The following is a 15,695-nucleotide window of genomic DNA, read 5'->3' as shown; positions in this document are numbered from 1 at the left end:
GGCGGGGGGTGACTTGTCCCCGCGCTGGGTGGACTCGCAACGGTCCGCCTGGGAAAGGGAACAGCGGGGAGGCCCGGGGACGGGTCAAGAGGTGGAGCAGTAACAGGGTGATTGATCCCCACCCCCCGTGTCTCTAATAACTCCTGGGGTGGGACGGGGGGGGGTAAGCACATATCCCCCCTCCCCCCCGGGAGGAGGGAGTTTCTTGTTAAACCCAAAGTCCCCCCAGGCCCGTCTCACCCCAGGAGGGGAAATCCCCAGCAGCTCTGGCTGCAGCACCTGCTGGAGCAGCCCCCCCGGGGAGGAATCTCCCCCCCCCTTCACTGCCTGCTGGAAATGCCGCCTGCTTCTGTCCCACGCGCTTCAACAGGTGTTGGGGGCCGAGAGCAGCTTTTCCGGCCCGGGGCAGATCTCTGCTGGTGAAGCTCCTGGCCTCTCCCAGCCCCTCCCCTCCGCTGCAAAGCGAGCGGGCCCCTTCTCGGCGTGGTGAAGTGCCCAAGGGCCCCCCCTTTCGCAGCCAGCGGCCGAAATCAAACCGGGATCGGCCAAGCTCCCAAGAACAATTCACCCCACCGCCGCGGATCAGACACGTGGATTGAGACTTACTAGCTGCGAGAACCAAATCAATAGACACACTTTTAGCTGAGAGAAAATGCAGCCCTCAGGGAAAGGGGCTCGTGGCTTGCCTAGGAGCGAAAGAGCAGCTTTCCTCTCCATTACTCCTCTCATTTCCGGGAATTAATGAGCTGGAGAACTTGTGTCTAGCGCAGAGAGGCCTCCACACACATCAAAAGACGCGCAACGCATTTGCCACACAAGCCTTTGAGTCAGGCATGTTGCAGCATTAGCCCTGGAAGGGCGGGGGGATGCAAAGAGATAGGCGAGATAGTGGAGAGCTGGGCTCTTCGTTTCTTCTGGCTCAATAATAATAAAAATACAGCCAAGAAATGAGGCAAAATGTAATAAAGCTGGGAGACAGCCTGCGAACAAGTGAGATGGTGGCGGGTCTCCAGCTGACAGCTGGCAACCTGGGGTGCTACTTAGTCAAGTTCAAAACAGGGGCTTCTGAAGGCAGCATCCAAACAAAGGGGGGATGATGGACAGGGGCAAGGCTGGGTCTGTCCGGCCAGTGGTTCTCAACCTGTTTACCATGGTGGGTCCCCTACATGGCTCACAACGTGTTATGTGGGCTGCATCCAATACTACCTGTCTGGCCCTGAAGATGTCACATGGGCCACAGCTCTGTGCTGATTGGGCCACAAGCGGCCCGCAGGCCACAGGTTGAGAACCACTGGCCCAGGAAGATGCACCCCGTCCTATTCTACTTGAGAGGCCTTCTCTGCTCCAGGGCCCTGGCTTGACCTTCTGGCCCTATTGGAAGCCTGCTCCTTGTACTGATATTTGATGGCTTTGGTGTTTCTTCTCTCTAATTCATATTACTGACACTACTAGAGGAATAGAATTAATCAATCATCACTGTTTGTATTGCAGCAGCACCTGCAGGGCCAGGGGCCTTTTGGACTGAGCATTGTACAGACCTGCCTTTATATGCTCCTTTTCAGTTCCAAGCATTTCACAGAGCTGGGCAGCTATAATTATCCCCTTTTTGCCAGGATGGGGGAGGGAGATAGAGATTAAATGACTTGCCTGTGGTCTCATGGCCTGTCAATGGTAGAGGCAAGAGTAGAACTCAGCTCATACCCATGGGATCATGCTGTTCAGCCAGAGGCCTGAAAGTACTTTACAGATGGGGTGGGCCCCACCTTTAATCTGTTAGCCTCATTTTACAGAGGGAAGAAACCAAGGCCCAGAGGAGTTCAGGGTTCTTCCTTTTTCCCAATTAAGTCAATAGAAAACCCCCAATCAACCCAATGGGCAACAGATCCAGCCCCTGAGTAACTTGCCCATAACCTTTCTTCAAGGCAACATAAGCAGCTGAGCTAATTTTGGCCTGTTGCTTGGATCCACAGATCTCTGAGGCATTTGATAAATGCATTGGTCAGGGACTGGGGGGAAAGTTACATGAAGTAGAGTGAAACCCATTAATAATGGCTGCCATTGGGCTTCCACCTGGACTGGCCATCCAAAGATGGCTGCACAAGACCCGATTCACCAAATAACCTTTGAGTCAAGTTCACGACTCAGTCTTCAAGGCGTTCCAGGTTTGCGTGTGCGCACTGGGGGATAGGAGGCTGGTTTTAGCCTGCATGGGGAAGGGGGAACAGAAAAGGGTAGCTGGAGATGTGGATCTCTGCATCTGGGCTCTATGTTCTAAGGAGGTGCACAGATATCTGTGCGGTTTTAGCTGGCCAGTCTGCTGCTCAGTGCACTATCCTGTGCCTCTCGGCTCTTAAACAGAGAGGTCTGTGGATCCAGGCCTCCGTTTAGGCAGATCCCATCTCTGGATGCAGTATAATGTGAACTATACGTAGTAATGTTTTCACTGTACCATGCGCACTCCCCCACTGAGCACTTTTTCTTTGGCATCTTCCTCTTTTGTTCTCCCCCCGCACTGTGATATAGTGCCGGCTAATCAAAGCCTAGTTTGGTACAGCAGCTTCCCTTCCAGCAGCATTAGTGGGCGGCATAATACACCAGTGCTGCTTATGGGACTACTCAGGTGAGTAAGGGCAGGCAGGATCAGGCCCTCAAAATGGGAGATCTGTGAAACCCCATGGGAGGCTGCCACTGGGAGGTGACCGTAAAGCAGAGGCATTACTCTAGTGCCATGCTGGAGCTCAACAGGCTGCAAGGCCCATCTTGTCTCCCAGCCATTTGAAGAAGTAGGTGGGCTGGAGAGTTTCAGCCAAGGTCAGTGTTTATCACTCACCTTATTTATCCCTGGGCACGATCAGTTTGTTAGGGGTGGAATTTTCAAAAGGTCAGGTTTGTACCTAGCTCCCATGGGCTTTCAATGCTTCATCCCCTATAGGCATTTTTGAAAAACCCACCCGCTGTTCCCCTAGATAAATGAAAAAATGTTACAAGGACATCATTTGTAAGTGTTGATAGGCGGGCAGGTGCACAGAACAGGGCCTGGTGGTAGAACATCGTTACAAATCGAGATAACTGAAGAAAGAAAAAGAAATAGGGACTTCTAAATAAGCTGCTCCAAATGCATTCATCCAACAGGAACTGACTACTGTACAGCCTCGAGCCCTATATTTAGTAAGATCTAAATCAGACATTGATAATATTATTAAAGACAGGAAGACGTAAAATAAGATATAGTCTGGTTCAGATGACTGATCTATTTACACTCGCGGAGGGGAGGAAAGATGATACAATGAAGATGTCAGGGATCAGAAAAAGCTGGATTGACAGTTTCCCCTTAGCAGCAGAATAGACACACTGTTGACACAGCAGGTTCTAAAAAGTCCTAACCCAATTTAGCAAGCAATAACCAATAGAAGGTGATTAATAAAACATTTGCTGTTTCACCCGATTATGTGGAGGTGGAGTAGCAATGAGAGAGCTATTTGTCACAGCTCTCATGCTGGCCTCTGCACATCAACTGGTCCACGTGAGACTGGATAAAGTAATTGGCAAAGGATGTACATGATAGACCAGTGGCTAGTCAGTGGCCCATTTAACTGTGCAAAGTGGGTTTTGGATAATAAATTGGGTAGAATAATGACATTGATCTGTAGTGTGACCTTGGGCACCTCTCTGTGCTTCTGTTTCTTTTCCCATCCTTTGCTTGTCTTGTCTGTTTAGACTGTAAGCTCTTCAGGGCAGAGACTGTCTATTACCCTGTGTTTATGCTGCACCTAGCACTGGCCCTTCCCAGCCCCCGATCCAGATTGGTTGGGATCAAGGTGCTACCATAATAATAAAAACCTCTGTGCTCAAAGAAAAATTAAAATGGTTAAAAGTTGACACAGACAAGACTAAAAAGGGGACATTTGTATTCCTTATACTTTTGTCTGCAGCGTTCACTCTCTTATGCTCTCAAACTGGAACTAACCTAGTCTGGCTACCACTGTAAATGAGCAGAATAGCTGTGTACCTCAGTTAGGTGAACCTCACACTCCATTACAGAAGAGTTCCCTCCCCAGAAGCAAATGCTTCAAGTAATTTAAAATAATAAATGTCAAAAGGCAGCACTGGTGGGACGCATTACAATAGCAAACCATTATATGGTCCCAGCAGAGGAAAGTCAAATTGGCCTTGCCGCAGATTTTAGTTTCAAGAGGCTAATGCATAAAACTACTGATTGTGTGTGCGTACAAATAATAAAATTTTTTGACAATGTGCTTTAACTAAAAAATGGAAAACGCTGCTTGTGACATAATAGTAGATACCAGCTCTAGAGCAAATAAAAATACAGTGGGCTGGATCCTCAGCTCTTGTAAATTGACAGCGCTCCAATGATGGACGTTGATGGAGCAGTGTCTATTTACACCAGCTGAAGATCTGGCCTTGCATCTCGAATCTCCACCAGTCACTTCCTTCTAAGAAAAACTGGGAATAGAAACACTTTTCTGTCAGTGGAAAGAGTGAATGAGCCCATGTTCTGAAGCCAATTCTCCTCTGCCAGCAGGAGGTGCTGTTACAGAATGAAAGGGTCAAAGTGCACTCTTCAAGGAGGAGGGGAGCTATGCAACATCAGAAAGATGAGTTTTTTTCAATGTTAGATGCTGTGTGTGTTTGTGAGAGAGAGAGTTTTAGGCTCTATCTTAAAATCATCAGCTTAATTGGAAAACAAAAGATGACATTTTACAGGCTTTTAGTCTTCTGAGTGGACTAGAGCCTTACAGAGCCAAACTCTTTCTGTTGGGGAAAAGAGTTAGCATGTCTTCACAAAAAAATATATTTCAGAAAACTGTATTTTAAGATGCTCAGTCTTTGTGAGGATAAATATTTCCACACATCATTACTCCAATTTTTCAGCATGCTAATATTGCACCCGGGGCAAATCACATCTGCTGGAAACTTGACAGCCTGGATGCGTTTGTATAGATTTTAATTGGTTTTGATTTTATTGTCCATTGTGTCTTCAAAAACTTTTTAAAAAAAGTCAGTTTGGAGGCAGTGAAAGAGGCCAGGTGTGGCAACTGCGTGTCTGTTTAAGCACACCATGGGCAAAGACAGGGCATGCTTTAGCACACTGGCCTGCCAATGTGCCCAACCATGACCTGGAAGGCTGGTTAGAGGATGATTCAGTCTCTACGGATATAGCTACACTTAAAACTGTACAGTGGAACAGCTGCAGCATTGTAGACACTCATTTCAGCCATTGGAGCGGGTCTCCCATCCTGTAGTTCATCCACCTTCCTGAGAGGCAGTAGTTAGGTCAATGGAAGACTTCATCCATCAACCTTGCACTGTCTATACCAGGGGTTAGGCCGGCATTGCTGTCTCTCTCAGGGGGTGTGGCTTTTTCACGCCCCATGAGAGATGTAGCTCTGCTGATATAAATTTTCAGTGTAGACCAGCCCTAGGCCCATTCTCTTGGTCTGATAGCAGAGGCCTGGTCTACACCTCAAACTTACGTCGACCTAGCTGTGTCACTAAGGGGTGCAAAAAAATCCACCCCCCTGAGAAACATAGTTAAGCCAACCTAAGACCCAGTGTGAACAGCACTAGGTCACTGGAAGAATTCTTCTTTCAATCTAGTTACCACATCTCGGAGAGGTGGATTCAGTTAATCACAGAAGAACCCCTTTCGTCACTGTAATACGTGTCTATGCTACAGTGGTGCAGCTGCAGTGCTACAGCTGTGCTGCTGTGGTGTAGACACATCCTGAGACTGCCAGCAAGAGTGGCAGTTGGCACCAATTGGAGTAGTGGTTTATGGCTGGTCTACACGGGGAGCTTACATTGGCATAGTTACATCTCTCAGAGGTGTGAAAAAGCCACAACCCAGAGACAGATCTATGCTGACCTAGCCTCCAATCTAATCAGTGCTAGGTTGAAAGAAGAATTCTTCCATTGACCTAACTTCCGCCTCTTGGGATACTACAGAGATGGAAGAACCACTCCTGGCGGGTGAGGTGGTGTCTACTCTGAAGCACTACAGTCAGTCTCCAGTTGTATGGACACTGGTTTCACTAGAAACTGGATTGAGACCACTAAACTTATTTCACCTAGGGCACTGAGCAACCAGATGGTAAAAACCGTCCGTATCTATCAACCCAGGTGCTAGAGGTTTAAGACTCTTACCAGTGCCCTGAGCTAGCCCATCCCCCTCTCTTCCATTGTTTGCAACGCACTCTTTGAAGTGTGGAAATGAAATGTCACAGGCTTGATTTGGGTTTGTTCAGCTTGGAAGGTGTTGATTGCCATCTCCCTGCCATACTCGTATTCTTACCTAGCCCAAGCCAATGTGACACTGTTGCTTTACTTCAGATTTTGGCAACAGAATTGTCCGTTATGGCTTCCATTGGTTTCAGGGGACATTTTATGAGGCCTGAGGATGGGAGTTGGTTAGCTGATAAACCCACTACCACTCTACAATGGCATAGAACTGTGATCATTTACTACCAGAACCAAAGATTCAAGTTTTGGGTTTTTCTAAAGTTTGAGTGACAGAATGATGAATTTTAAAAGGTTTTGAGTCCAGGGCACACAAGAGACACATAATGCATTACATTATGGGCCTAAACAACATGTTAATATTACAGAGATGGTATAGCACCTTCCACCTGAGGACCATCAAACAAGTAGCTGAGTGAACAATTCACAGTGAATAATGTAATCAATGAAGTTTGCTTTTCTTCCTGTTTGAAAATTGTCTGCGAAGAGAATGAAAAGTTCTCGAATGTATTTGTTGCTCAGAATTATTCACAAATTCCTTCAGTGAATAATTTTGGTTCGCAAGACCTCTCAAACAGTGAATGTTACAAGCAAATATACAATTCAAAATGTGTTCTGTAGCTAATCACCATGGCACAAATTTCAAATTGTCTATTTGGATGCAATGTTCTCAAGTTACCAGGCTGGTTTGTTATGGACTGCAAATCAGCCAATCGGGAAACAGGAACAATATCAGCTCCCCATTTGACAGCTGGAGAAACTGAGGCATGGCAAAATTAAGGCCTACATTTTCAAAAGTGGCCACTGATTTTGGGTGCCTGCTCTGAGACACCTAGGACCTGTTTGTTTGAGGTGTTGAGGACATGCTGCTGAGTACCTATAACTTGTCTTCAGGTGCGGTTCAAATTAGACTCTAGGGGTCTCACATTAGGGACACAAACATTGAGGCTCCCAAATGTAGTGGACACTTCTGAAAATTTAGTCCAAGATGTCGTGCAACAAGCCAGTGTCACAGATGGAATCCCCTGTCCTGTGCTTTCACCATAAAACCCAGACTGTCTTTCATAATAAAGTCCCTTTGCTATCTCAGTTGTCACCCACTGTAGCAAGCAGAAACCTGGCTGGAAGCCTGCCAGACAAGAACCACATTTTTTATTATGGAAATGCACGTGGAAAGTGATTTTTTATTTACACAGCATCAAATCATAAATTTCTTAGGAGCTCAGATTCACCCCTTCCCAAACCTTAGAACAAATAATCAAAACTCAGCCGACGGGCTCACAGGGCTTTAAAAGAAAGCAGGTAAAGCCATTACCCTCACTTTGCATAGTAAAAATGATATGCATAAAGCTGCATAGAACAATCCTGCAAAGCTCAAAGGAAACAAATGGGTGACTTACACCATGAATTTCAATGGGCCTTTGTGCAGTTGGAATAATAGCCAGTAAGACAGTGAAGTATTGCATAGAAAGATACTGAGCAGTTACACACAGACACACACACACCCCCTTACTAATGCAGTGCAATATTGTGCAATATTGTGTAGAAAGAGATTGCACAGGAATTATGCAGTGGAAGCTGGAGTCATGCTGTGAGACTCCCTCTCTTCATGGAGTTGGCTTGGGCATGTTACAGTAATAATGATTTGTTTTTTAACTAGGAGGAATTACCCTATAACTTCCCAGGAAAGTTGGCTTTGCCATCCATTTATCCAGGACGTTTGGCTCAGACGCAGCATCTGGTTTGCAGTCAATTTCCTGCGCTTTACCCAATTTTTCAGCGGGGTTGGCTAAAGCACTAGGAGGTCCCATGACTTGCCCGAGGCCAAACAATGAGTCAGTAGCTCAGCTGGGATTAGAACTCGGGCCTTGAATGAACACTGTAACCAAGTTTCTTATTAGTCCTAATAGCTGTCTGCCTATTGCAGTCATGGCTACAAAACCAGGCAAAAACCAGTCTTGCTTCAGGTTCCTTTAGATAATGGTCACAGCTTAAGGATAAATGCAATCAATTGGCTATCACTGCCTTGTCAGGAGATAGGGCCTAAGGTATGTGCTGACCCCCTGCCACATACACGCTTTCCAATCCCTAGTTCCGCATGCTCAATCTCACAGAGACCCTCATTTCTTCCTATACCCAGTTCTAAATAAACCCACACCTACACCTGGTACCCTGTTCCATCTTACGTCTACACGGAGCTGACCTCCAACATAGCATCACATTTCCCACCAACACCTGCCTGCCACTAAAGTCTTGTCCCCCAAGCAGCCTCGAACTGAGACAAACATTGACGACTCCTTTCTCCAGTGACACAACCTCCGAATGGTCTCCCACACATCCCTGCTTGCAGAGCTGTACTCAACACTGCCACAACCCTCAAATCCCCCTGAAACATGCACTGTCCCTCCTCCCACCCACACAATTACGCTATCATATACTAGGTAAGAATATCCGCTCACGGCTACTTGTTACAAGGAAGACAGTTTGCATACAGTACATGATAGTCTATTCTGTAGTGCCTATGATAGAAGGAGACTATCTGATACTAGCAACTGGCTCCTTTGGGGACATTCTGCAATGCAAATTCAAGCTCTTCTCTGCAGTTTCACCACCTTGTCTTGGCTTCTCTGTGTATTTTCATAAAAGTCTAATGTGAAATGGAAAGATTATTTGTGAAGAGTCAACGTCAGCCTTAAATGTCACCTCCAAGGATACGGCTGGAGGACAAGTGTCGGTCTGACAGTGAGGGATGGATCCTAACCTCCTGAGTATTTGTTGCCTGTCATGTTAACCTGGTTGGTAGAATAGAATTCAGGCAGTCCTAGAAGGAAGTATGCTCAGTGTACCAGGATGGCTGGCGTTTTCCAGAGACGATTGTTTGGAGAATATCTACTTTACTAAAAGCTTCATAGTGAGAGAGAATACGCTAAATAATTATCTGTCTCCTCCCCTCCCCACATTTTCTGAGCAGTTCTATTCATAAGGCTCAAGCAGTGCTAACTGGCCCCAAATCTGCATCAATAGTTTCTGACAAGACCACTGTTATCTCCTCCCTGGACTTGAATGACCTGAATGCACGTGCTACCTGTGAAGGTAACTGTTCTAGCTAACGCGTGCAGTCCAAAATTGAACATATTCTCAAGAAATCATTTATAGAAGCGTGGCAGGTGGGGATAATACTGTCGGCCCAACTTTCAAACTTGGGCACCTTCACAGGACAGCCAAATCCTGCATTCCCATGCTAAAATGGACAGCTTGGTGGAAAACCCCTCTTGCTTATGCCTAGATACCCATCTGAACATACTGGACATTCAAATGCTACCTTAGTTCAGGAACCTGAGTTTGAAAATTACCTTCCCCATATGCAGGTCTCAGTTCCTCCCCCTCCTCCTGGCTTTCCTGACTGATGCAGCAAACAGCATGGCAGACCCTATCACCATCCCAAACCTGCAGCTGGATGGATCGCTTAGTCCTGGGAAACCGGAGTGAGATGAGGGTAAAAGTGTGGATGCTTGAGAGGTGTGACAAAATGAGCGTTAACACATAAGGGAGGTCCCAGTAGGAGGCAGTACCCAGCGTCACCTAACGGGAATGTTCAGGGGTTTCCTTTCTCTCCCCTGGCTCACAGTTACCCAGTGCTTCTGTAGAAAGCTCTACACAACCTTGAATTCCAACCTGTGGCGGCGTCAGTATAATCACTGTTACGGAATGGAATGCCTGTTGGCAAGGTTAGACAGAATCATCTCACCCTATCCATGCTAACGGAAGACTCTATAAAGCTCAGAAATACCACCCAGTGCTGAAGATGCATTTTAACAGCTGAATTAAAGGAAAGAATGGAATTAGTTAACGTGTTAATGCTTCTTGTATAGCAGAGGAGCTTTTGACATTGGCAATTGGCAAACACTGTCAAAGGCATACAGCGAGAGACTTGTTACCATCGTAAAGCCTTAAAACACTGGCAGGGGTGCCGGAGGGAGGGGAATAGCAGAGACACTGGCCCCACGCAGGTTGGGGGGAGAATTGTGTGCAAGGAACTGTGGATGGCAGGTATAGCAGTGTGATAGGCTGGGGTGGAGTGGGGGTTATGGCAGGTGTTGGAATGGACCAAGGCAGGAGCTGGGCTGTGTTAGGTTGGATCCAGAGGGCAGTAGTGGTGGGCCAGTCTGGAGGTCATTGCAGGCTGCTAGGGCAATACATGATAGGGAGGTTGTGGAAGCTCCCTCACTGGTGGTTTTCAACAAGAGGCTGGATAACCATCTGTCTTGGATGGTTTAGACACAACAAACCCTGCATCTTGGCAGGGGGTTACACTAGAGGGCCTTTGCAGTCCCTTTTAACCCCGTGATTGCAGAGGTTTGCAATGAGATTGGCATTTGGCTCCTATATTCTGAAACATCATCTTGCTTCTGCTATGCCTGTCCCCTTCCCATGTGGAAGAGGGCAACATTAATGCTGCTACAGAGATTGGAAGATGGGCAATAGAGCTGCCTTCTTTATCACCTGACTGAGCAAGCCCACCAAAAGCCTTTTCAGCATCTATCCTAGGAGCCTTCCTTTCTCAGTCCCTAGGACTTTCATTATCTTCAGGTAGGGTCAAGACCTTTCACGAAAATAAATACCAGACATAGGTGATTTAGTATTTTTTTAAAATACATTTGGCTTTTTTTTTTGGCTAAAAAGCATCCCACCCTTTACCAATAAGTCTGTGAACTATTCCCTCTCAACCCATTCCCACTGAGTCCATCCCAAATCAGAGCAGCTACATGGAAACCATCAGCCCAAGTCTACAACCCTGCCACAGACCTGAGTTGATGCTGTTGGCACAACCATACAGAAGCTGGACAAGATCTGCTAGGTCATCGGCTCCCTCTGCTGCTCTTCCTGCCCACTAGGCATCTCGTCTTCAGCAGCCTTCCCTGGGCTTAAATCCGGTCTGCAGTGAGCTGTCCATGGTACTGTTGCTCTTTCTTCCAGTCGCCCAGTATTCACTTCTCTGCTGCTTGTCTTATATAGGGCCCTTCTGGCCTCGGATTGGCTGCTCCATCAGCCCCTCTGATTGGCCGCTCCTCTACTGCCACTCTAGGCTATCTGGAGGACTCCTCGCTGCTCTATTCTGGGACAGGGTGTTGCAGGGCCATGAGGGCTCCAGGAGAGGGTCTCTGGACCTAGCCCACCCTGCCACAGGTAACTATTCCAAGGATGCTGAGTTACTAGAACAGCTACGTTCTTAACTCAGGACTCCTGGGTTCCATGCTTGGTTCCCCTCATTGTATGACCATAGGCTCACTTTAGTCATATATAGTATGCTAGAATAATGATATGTACCTGCATGAATTCATGTTAGTAAAATGCTTAGAGATCGTTGGAAGAAAGTGGCTATATAAACACAATGTATAATAAGAACAGAATTACTTTGCACCTATATAGTATTTTTCACCTTCAAAACCTTTTCACCTTTCTAAACACTAACTGATGAGTCCTCAGCAATCTGTAAATCAGTACTCCTGTATGCATTATTAGCCCCATTCACAGAAGGGAAAAATGGAGGCATGGAATGGTTAAATGACTTGCACAATGCCACGGAGGGAATCGTGTAAGAGCTGGGTTTAGAATTAAGGAGCTGCTTCCCAACTCTGGGTTCAAAGCAACACCTTCCCAAGAATTATGATTATACTCAGTTCAATAAATACATGAACTGCTTGTCAACAGCTGCGGGGAGAGTGAAAGGACAAAGAAAAGCCCCTCAGCTAAAATGGTATTTCTTTGAGATAGGGGAAAAAAACAAGCCAGCTGATGCACATTGGCAATAGGAACAGTTATTCCACTAGATATGCAAACTCTTCAGACCTAGTAATCCCCTTGGGTGCACTGAGCATTTATAGATTGCTGATTATAAAAGCAGTAAATGAAAGGACACCTTTGAGTGAGTGTTTGTGAATTAAACTGTCTCTGGGTTTGTCTCCATACAAAATAAAGTAGCACAATACCAACTAAGGCCATGTAACTATACAGCTAATAAAACACGCCAGAGATTCCAACTCTCAGAAGATAAGCCCCAGAGGGGTCTTTAGACTTGATTTTCAAAGCATCTGAAAGCTAAGAGCCACATGAAAAAATGCACATGCAATGACACACTCAATTTTCATGACTGATTACCACAATTGTTCATGCAACTTGGATATTTGTGTTTGCAAATGGCCAACTGGACATCGAATGTCCATTTGTGCACACACTGCTGGAAATCTGCACACAAATTGGGCGTTCAATTGCAAGCAGACTTTTGCCCACAGCCTTGGATTTATGATGCTCTGATGTTTGGAAAAAATCAGGCCTTTTGAGTCTGCAAAGCAGGAGACTGCGACAGCAGTAAACAACATGAGCAGAGTACAGATCATAACTGGAGATCGGCCCACGCCAGAAATTCAGACAGGAATCCAGACTTCCAGCACCCCAAACTTCACGTTAGGGGATTTGGTTCAGTCCCAGCTCTTATGTTAACATTGACTAGAGAAATAGTCTAATCATTAGTATACCCAGAAGGGTTAGTAGGAAATCTGGATTGACCTTTATCCACAAGACAGGCCATTTTTTCCCCCAACCACCTTGGAGTGGAAACCTCCAGAACATGCAGCAAAGAATCCTGTGGCACCTTATAGACTAACAGATGTTTTTGCAGCATGAGCTTTCGTGGGTGAATACCCACTTCTTCGGATGCAAGTACTTGCATCCGAAGAAGTGGGTATTCACCCACGAAAGCTCATGCTGCAAAAACATCTGTTAGTCTATAAGGTGCCACAGGATTCTTTGCTGCTTCTACAGAACCAGACTAACACGGCTACCCCTCTGATACTTGACTCCAGAACATTAATCTTTTCAACTGTACTTAAACCAATCTGACTGCAGCTTTTAAATAAGAGTCCCGGGAGTAACACCAACACAAAAACAAAGCACTAGGCCTCTGAGTGCATCGTTTTGGTCATTTTCTTTTCCTTGACACCGCGGTGTTCAAAACTTTGCAGAACAATGCAGTGCAACGTGCCCCTGTCGAGAGCAAACACATCCAGCTAATTCCAATAAAAAAAAGAGTTGCCACAGACTAATTCAGTGTTGTAGAGAAAATTGGCTACATCTGCTGAGTTCATCTAATACTATATAAGCAAAGCAAACCAGCAAGAGCAACAAACCAACCAAACAAAAACAGCAGCTTCTCTGCTTAGACCGGTAAATCAGTCACTAGAAGCGGAGTCACTATTAGCGTTGGAGGAGCCTTCATCTACCATCGCAATCAGACTCTTGCAGAATATTACTCAGATCATGGGGGAATTGGAGGAATTCTGTATCCTCAATTCCAAAACCTGATTTACCTGCCCAAATGAGGACAGGCATGCAGGGAAAGCTATGGGAAGAGAAAAAAGGGAAGAGAGAAATCACTCAGAAACCATTACTCTTGGTAACTAAGACTCAGGATTGTTGATGAAGATGGCTAAACCCATTTTACCTATGGTCTTCCACTTCCAGGGGGATAATGGGGCAAGAATCATCGGCAGGGCAATAGAACTATCATGCTATAAAATGGTTGTTTTCTACCCCGGATCTGCATGAGATATTCCTATTGACATAACTGGGAGTTCCATCAGCAGGCCAAGTGCAGTATAGGCAGAAGTGACAATACCGTGGGACCTTGAGAAGCACTGATTTGTATTGCCTAATCTATCTGTCCAAGGTATTTATAGGACTGTGAGCATTTGGTAAACTTTGTGAGATGGGGGTTAAGGAAGGATCCCCATACAGCCAAATTTGTCTTTTAAACCTCAGTGACCATAAACAACTGGAGCCAGAATGATAATTGGTGGATGAGGGTCCTCAAGCCAAACCAGTAAAATTGATCGTCAAGCCAAGAACAGAGTCTTGTTAATTCACAGTCTGTGCTCTCTCAGTACGGTCTAACCTAGACAAAGCTGGGTCTGCTGTCATAGTTATTAGCCTCCTGGGAATCCACACCCCTTTCTCTGTGCCACAACTTATTTACTTCATCAAATCACCAGGAGCAACCACCTTGAAGACACACCAGTGTCCTAACTAGAAGCATCTCAGCCTATTGGCTGGGAGCAAGACACCAGAGAAATACCTGGAACACTTGCAGTCTGGAAGAAAAGGACAAGTGGTTCATGCCAGAGACTGCCTATGGTGGGCAGATAGGTCCCACACTGGTAACGAGAGGGTTAATGAGAGGACACGGACCCAGTTGGTCTTGCCCCACTAACCTGCAGCAAAGGTCAGACATGGAGAGGGGAGTTAAAAGGAGGAGAACTAGCCGAGGCCTGACCAGGGAGGAGAGGAGAGCTTGGCTTCTCTTGATGGGAGGGAAGCTTGATTGCAGCCCAGAGGCTGAGCTAGCTTGCCGGCAGGATGAACCCCTGCTAGAAGGAACGACCAGATCCTGGGGGATGCATGGACTGTTTGGAGACAAGCCCTGGATAGAAAGGCAGGATCCCACCGAGGCTTCGTCTGATGATTCTGTTACCTGGAAGGGGTAGGACCGAACTGTGCCTTGGCTGGAAGGCAAAAGCACTACTGCCTCAGATCTCACAGAGACAGCGAGCTACTGGCAGAGACCCACAGCTGGGTGAGTCATGCCCTGAGGGGCCACAAGGGGGGCGCCAGAGAGGCAACCAGGTCACACTGCCAGAAGGGCATGTTCCATCTCATTATCTCACTCAGACCCAATGCCTTTAAGGGGGTATCCCCTCTGCCTGAAGGAGGAAGTGGTATACATTTCAAACACATCCAGCCAAGAATACAGCATCTTTCCATCTGGGGCATGGCTGGTGTCAGATCTCACAAAAGAAATCCTATCAGGTTATGGATCCCAGTTTTATTATCTAGTAGAGAAGCCAGTGACCGAATGCCCCATAGAGGCAGTTACTCTCACCTTTAGAGGAGGTAGTCCCTCTGGGTAAGGTTTGAGACAAGTTAGCAGGGCATTATGGGGAACGCTTGTGTACCTGCTCTGGTGATAAATTGAAGACTTCAGTTTCCAGGGACGCTAGTCTAACGACCTTCAGTAGCATGGCAATTCTCTTACAGAACTATGGGCCTGATTCTCCACGCTCAGCAATGTCAAGTCAGGAGTAATTCCACGGAAGGCAATTGAGGTACATTAATGTACATAATCAGGCCCCATGAGTCACTACTGCCAAATGGAGAGTATGTAGTTGGCTCATGGTGAGGAAAAGAGGAAGGGGAGAGGTAACAGAATCAATTTTAATCCATAGGCTGAGAGACCTCCAATTTTGGCGTAGCTGCCAATAAAGGATCTACTTCGCTGATCATGTAGGGAAATCTCTTTGGAATCAAATTAAATGTTCTTAATGCAATTCTCTCAGAGGAAGAAACAAAAGGTTTATGATCAGCTGTCAAATGGTCTGCAGCTA

The 15,695-nt window shown here is 46.4% G+C and overlaps 1 protein-coding gene across 5 annotated transcripts in view; it reads right to left on the bottom strand.

Annotated features, from left to right (window-relative positions):
* ELFN1 (extracellular leucine rich repeat and fibronectin type III domain containing 1) overlaps positions 1–15,695 on the bottom strand; it is a 269,209-nt gene that overhangs the window by 177,288 nt on the left and 76,226 nt on the right. The window lies entirely within an intron of this gene.

Source organism: Mauremys mutica, chromosome 11, assembly GCF_020497125.1.
Source record: "Mauremys mutica isolate MM-2020 ecotype Southern chromosome 11, ASM2049712v1, whole genome shotgun sequence".
In the NCBI taxonomy this organism is placed as follows: Eukaryota; Metazoa; Chordata; order Testudines; family Geoemydidae; genus Mauremys; species Mauremys mutica.
This window is presented reverse-complemented; position numbering and strand designations above follow the sequence as displayed.